This window comes from Salvelinus namaycush, chromosome 6 (assembly GCF_016432855.1).
Source record: "Salvelinus namaycush isolate Seneca chromosome 6, SaNama_1.0, whole genome shotgun sequence".
In the NCBI taxonomy this organism is placed as follows: Eukaryota; Metazoa; Chordata; class Actinopteri; order Salmoniformes; family Salmonidae; genus Salvelinus; species Salvelinus namaycush.
The window spans coordinates 30,508,946-30,515,332 of NC_052312.1; positions in this window are offsets into that span (position 1 = coordinate 30,508,946).

Genomic DNA, 6,387 nt, shown 5'->3' on the forward strand with positions numbered 1-6,387 from the left:
ATAGCAGAGACACGTTGTTTTTGTTGGTGCGGACAGTGTTAAGATAGAAAGCATTGCCATACTTCTGGAGTTTGTAATGTATATCACTGATTCAAGCTAAGCTGTGTAGGCTGTTCTTATGAGGTGGTAACCGCCTTATCCAATTCCCATTCATCTCTGAGGGACTAATCTTTGATAGACATTAACCTTCCAAGAACGTAACCTAAGGGGAGGGGGAAGGGGATGTGGTGTGAACAGGGGTAAAAAGAACAAGCTGACTGGGCAGTGGCAATCACATCAACAATGTTTGGAAACTCCACTTTAACAATTCATTACTGTTAAGTGCTAATCCATCAACCAATGAATTAATTCATTACAGATTCTAAGCAAACATAGAGAGCCTTGCTATTGTTGTCTACCTTTCTACAGGGAAGCTCTAGCTCACTGAGCACTGTGAAAGATACAAGTCACAATGTAAAAATAGAATGTCTCAAAACACCATGATTGTTTAGTGAAACCATGAAAAGTAGTGCACCTAAACTGAGATCTGGTGTTTAGAGGGTGTTTGAATGTTAACCCAATGTAAGTGTTGTAGTTCACAGAGTGTGTTTCAAACAGAAATTAAGTACTCTGAAACACCTAAAGTGGTTATTCAACCTGAATATTGGTGTTTTTAAGAGAGTGTTGCAAAAAAAACAATTTTGGACATTCAGTGCATGTAAAAGGCAGCTTCAAAACACAAAAACGGTGTTTCTCATACAATAAATGGTTTAGAAATGGACATGGTTTATAGATTATATATTGATTGATGATAAGGGACTATGAAGAATATTTTTTTGTTATTTTTTCAATGCTTTACTTAGACAGATTAGAAACAGGAGGGGCAGTAAAATGATACATTTTGTTTGAATTTTACCCACTCAACAACACAGCCAGACTATAAGAAATTATTCTGGGGTTATTGAAATTGACAACAAACAAAAAAAGTATACTTAATAAAAATGAATGCAAGTCATGCAGAGCCTGTGGTCTAGCGGTAACACACTAAAACACCCCTCTCCCCACCGAAGACTGGCGTAAATTCCCCCGCTCCAACACCTCTCCAACACCTCACCTCTCCCCTCTGTCATTTCAATAAAGTGTGAAAATACCCCCAAAATATATATATATTTTAATTATGCAAGTTTAAATGATTTGTTAATTTAATTTAACCAAAAAATGTAAGATTAAATACAACTTAATGTGTTGCTCAAAATGTAAGTATCTTTCATGAGGATAACCAAAGCGAGACAACATTTAGTGATTGAACTCGGAAGTGGTTTTAATCAGCTTGCATTTTCTATCTTCCCGCTTGACTCTGATTGTGGGTAATTCAACATTTTTAGACTTCATAATTATTTCACACAATGTTGTATACATGTTTGAAGAAAGAAAAGTAGATTTTTATATTAGTATTAAGCTTGTTGTGCCATGAGGTGTAATGGATCCTGATCAACGGATATCAAAACAGTCAGACAAATTGACGTTCATTGAGCACAGCACCCATTCCCAAACTGATAATTGTTCAAGGAAGAGGCAAGTGCAGAATTCTCAATTCATGTAGTTCAACCTCCAGTTACTGATGGTGATTTGAACACTGTGCATGACAATGCCAGCCAAAATGGCAAACGATTAAATGCATGAAACAATGTTAACCATTAAAATTCTCCAGATGAAGTGATCTAATTCTGCACTAGACAGGATTGAAACACCATAATAGTGTTTAGAAGCTTTAGAGAGAGGAAATGACACCAAAAGAGAAGGTATCTAATTCTGCACTGAACAGGACTCAAAACACAAAAATTATGCTTTCAACTTTTTTCGGTAGGGCTCTCAGTCCCTCGCAAGGTGTTGCACTACTCTTGATTAAGTGATGTTACAATACACCATGTAATGTTTCAAAACATCTTAGGATGATGTGTTTCAATAATCCAGCAAAGTTAAAGTTTTCAATCAAATCAAATGTATTTATAAAGCCCTTTTTACATCAGCCGATGTCACAGTGCTGTCCAGAAACCCAGCCTAAAACCCCAAACAGCAAGCAATGCAGATGTTTTGTCTCCTTCAAGTTGGTGGCAGCTCAGTTGCCACTATTTTGGGTATTACAAAGCACTTATTTTTAACAGTGCACATTCAGGTTTAAATTATTAACCTACTGGTATCAAGATGTAGCTTGAATGGAACAAAAAATGAGTGCCATATAATGAAGGGCAGGTAGGTTAGAGAGGTGGGCCAGCAACTTGAGGGTTGCCAGTTTGAATCCCCAATTCGTACCAAAAACTCTGGCCCTTGAGCAAGGCATTTGACCTTTAAACTGCTCCTTGGATTACACTATTTCAATGATGACCTTTGACGTGGGACAGAGATTACGGTTTAGAGTTATAGATAACCTTGATTGGGTGAAAACAGAAAGCTTACGACTATCCGGGCAGCAAGCCAATTAGAGCACAATCAGCCCCCAATACACCCCACCCTTTCGTCCATTCCTCCATCCCTCTCGCCCTGGAAAGGGTGTCTACGTTTCTGAGAGTTGAAATCAGGTGAATTCTGATCAACATACCTCACTAACAAAGAATTATTCTCTGTGCAGGACATGGATTTTCAGAATGTCTTGTCTATTTTTCCTCTTCACGATACTGTTGCATATATTGTCAATTGTCAGGGATGGCAGCCGCTGACATTGGATCTGCAAAGTGTCTCAGCTACTTTTTTCAGTTACTGTTTTTTTTTTTTTACCAATAACTCATGCAGACACACCAATAGGAAAACATACTCTCATGACACCACCCCACTATGTAAACATGGAAAAGTTTTCCCCATCTTATTGATTTTCTTAATAAACTGTATGCTATAGTAGTTGGAGTTATTTTTTAAACTCATACATGGTCATGGCTAACAGGTACAGCTAATGTTAGCTACATAAGATGCTTAGTTTTGTTGTCAACGGCTCTTTCCCTGAGCTTCATCACATGTGAAACCTTTCTGCCATCCAGCCTGTTGCCTGCCATGTATACTAGATCGCTTGACATTGGTGTCTTAAAATGCCACAATACAGGGATGAGCCTTAATCCGGAAACAAGATTTACCTGAGATGTACCTGGCCAATCCTTCCAATCTCTGCAAACTGCAGGGATGTAACATGGGATAAGGATCAAACTACAAGATTATCCCTTTAGCCACAGATTGTGGGGTCAAATTACTAATTTGAGGAAGGATCAGGGGTGGGTTTATTGGTAAATGTCCCTACTCCTCCTCACCGTGCCCCCCGTCCTCCTTTTTATACACCTGCACACAGTCAGCCTATCCTCTTTTCCTTGGAACCTCTCTCGTTTCCTCTTCCATCCTTCTCCTCTGTCCTCCTCTGTCTGTCTCTCATGTCTTTTCAGATCAGTGCTACTCTAGTTAAATTTAAGGCAGTAGGGTTTTGATCTAGTTTTTGCTTGAAAACCAGAGCTTCTCCCAATTTACCATCAGCAATAAAGGTATGCTTTTTTCATTTCCAGTATTTTTGTATGGGTGAGTAGGCTTGTTTAACAGTCTATATTTCAGCTTAGCATTTGGGTCGGTTGTTTAATATGAGGTATATTGATCAGTTTAAGATTTTAGCTTTAAGGAGAAATGTCAGTCGACAATGCTTATTTGACTGAGATTGGATATTTGGTAAAATGTATATAACTTTTAGCATTAAAAAGGATTTGATATAGTTTGACACTAATGACAACAAAACTGTGTTTGTACTGCACAGCTAACCGAAATGCATGCATTGTGATGACCCTTATTTTGAAGATTTTTTTCCTCAAACTAGGTGAATATGAAGGACCACTGCAGTCCTTCAAGATACATGGTGAAGAAAAGATGGAGAGCGAGTGAAAGAACGGGTGCAAGATAAATATCATCCCCAGACTCAGGGTTGTATCATAACCAAGCTGTATGGGTTAGACGTATGGGTATGATACGACCTGGGTTTGACGGTGGTCTGCTGCTGCCTTCAAACAGAGGATGCTAACACCAATGGCTCTCTATAACTGAGTATATTGCATGTATTTTCTTCCCTTTTACTTTTCCTTTCCATTTTGCCAAGAGAAGAATGTAATAGCAGCCTAAAAGGAATTGGAACAGCTGTAAAATTGCTTAAAATTACACTCTTGACTTTTGCATTTTGTGTTTTGTGACAAAAGTATTCTCTAAAAAGTGATCCACAAAATAAACTGAATAGAACGAACCTTGTACTTCGGTCCACTCTGCTCTTGTGAGATCATGGCCAATAGTAAAGCATCCATTTGAAAACCCTTAGATTAGCAGTTGTGGGGGTTGGTGACACCAGTGGGATCTACCCGGTACAGCCAGAAGAGGACTGGCCACCCCTCGGAGTCTGGTTCCTCTCTAGGTTTCTTTATAGGTTCCTGCTTTCTAGGGAGTTTTTCCGAGCCACTGTGCTTCTGCCTCGGCATTGCTTGCTCTTTTGGGTTTTAGCCTGGATATCTGTAAAGCCCTTTTTTGACAACTGCTGATTTAAAAAGGGATTTATGAAATAAATGTAATCTTGTGAGGGTGGAGTAACATCATAATGATCCTAAAGGGGTAAACCACACCCTCTTGATGCGCCAGGCAAGCTAAGTCAAGTGCACCTAAGAGTTGCTCTTAAAATATAGTGATGTTTAATCAAATCTTTCACACACAGGCTTCTAAACATCCATAGTAAATGTAAAACAACACTCCTTATAAAGCAAGCAACAATTATCAAACTTGAGATACTCTATATATACAAAAGTATGTGGACACCCCTTCAAATGAGAGGATTCAGCTATTTCAGCCACACCCGTTGCTGACAGGTGTATAAAATCGAGCACACAGCTATGCAATCTCCATAGACAAACATTGTCAGTAGAATGGCCTTACTGACGAGCTCATTGACTTTCAACGTGGCACCGTCATAGGACGCCACCTTTCCAACAAGACAGTTCGTCAAATTTCTGACCTGCTAGAGCTGCCCCGGTCAACTGTAAGTGCTGTTATTGTGAAGTGGAAACGTCTAGGAGCAACAACGGCTCAGCCGCAAAGTGGTAGATCACCATGCGTAATGCCAAGCATCTGGAGCAGTTGAAACGCATTCTCTGGAGTGATGAATCACGCTTCACCATCTGGCGGTCCGACAGATGATCTGGGTTTGGCTGATGCCAGGAGAACACTACCTGCCCGAATGCATAGTGCCAACTGTAAAGTTTGGTGCAGGAGGAATAATGGTCTGGGGCTGTTTTTCATGGTTCACACCAGGCCCCTTAGTTCCAGTGAAGGGAAATCTTAACACTATAGCATTCTATGACATTTTAGATAATTTTGTACTTCCAACTTTGTGACAACAGTTTGGGGAAAGCCATTTCCTGTTTCAGCATGACAATTACCTCGTGCACAAAGCGAGGTCCATACAGAAATGGTTTGTCGAGAATTTAACTGGCCTGCACAGAGCCCTGACCTCAACCTCATCGAACACCTTCAGGATGAATTGGAACGCTGAGTGCGAGCCAGGCCTAATCACCCAACATCCGTGCCCGACCTCACTAATGCTATTGTGGCTGAATGGAAGCAAGTCCCCGCAGCAATTTTCCAACATCTAGTGGAAAGCCTTCCCAGAAGAGTTGAGGCTGAGGACCATCTCCATATTAATGCCCATGATTTTGGAATGAGATGTTCGACATGCAGCTGTCCACATACTTGTACTTGTACTTACTTACTTACACCCATGAAACATGCCAATAGTGCCAGGAGTTTTTCTAACCATGTGACCTGACCAGGAAAAATTTGGGGTCCAATGTCTCCTTTGCATCAGGTTACTCTCCTGCAGGGAAACTATTGACATCTGCTTTGAGGACGCAAACCTGTAATGACACACTATCTGGTTTGATTGTTGTAAGTGGTTTTGAACCTTTTTTGGTTACTATAATCACATTTCGCTCAGTCTGAACTGAAGTACCCCCTCATGTTCATCTGATAGTTAAGCAAATGTTATTATGCATATTCCCAAATACCCCCTGTGGATAGGCCAGGTAGGTACCCTCAGGGGTACTTCTAGCACAGATTAATAGGCATCTTTGGTACTAGTACCCCAGTTTGAGAACAACTGTTGTAAATCATGCACTTTGCTGACATCTAACGGTCTTTCAGTGTATATTGGTGTTCTCTTACAAAAAAATATTACATACCGCCTAGCAACTTAGTTATACATTGTAACCATTAATTCAATTCAATTGATATGGTGTTTCTTGTTTTTACAATAACAGTAAAAGAGACCCGCCCATTGTGTCTCTCGAATATGTGAAGTACAGCTTTTAGTTCCTGTATCTGTATTGCTAGACGGTGGCGTTTATCGGC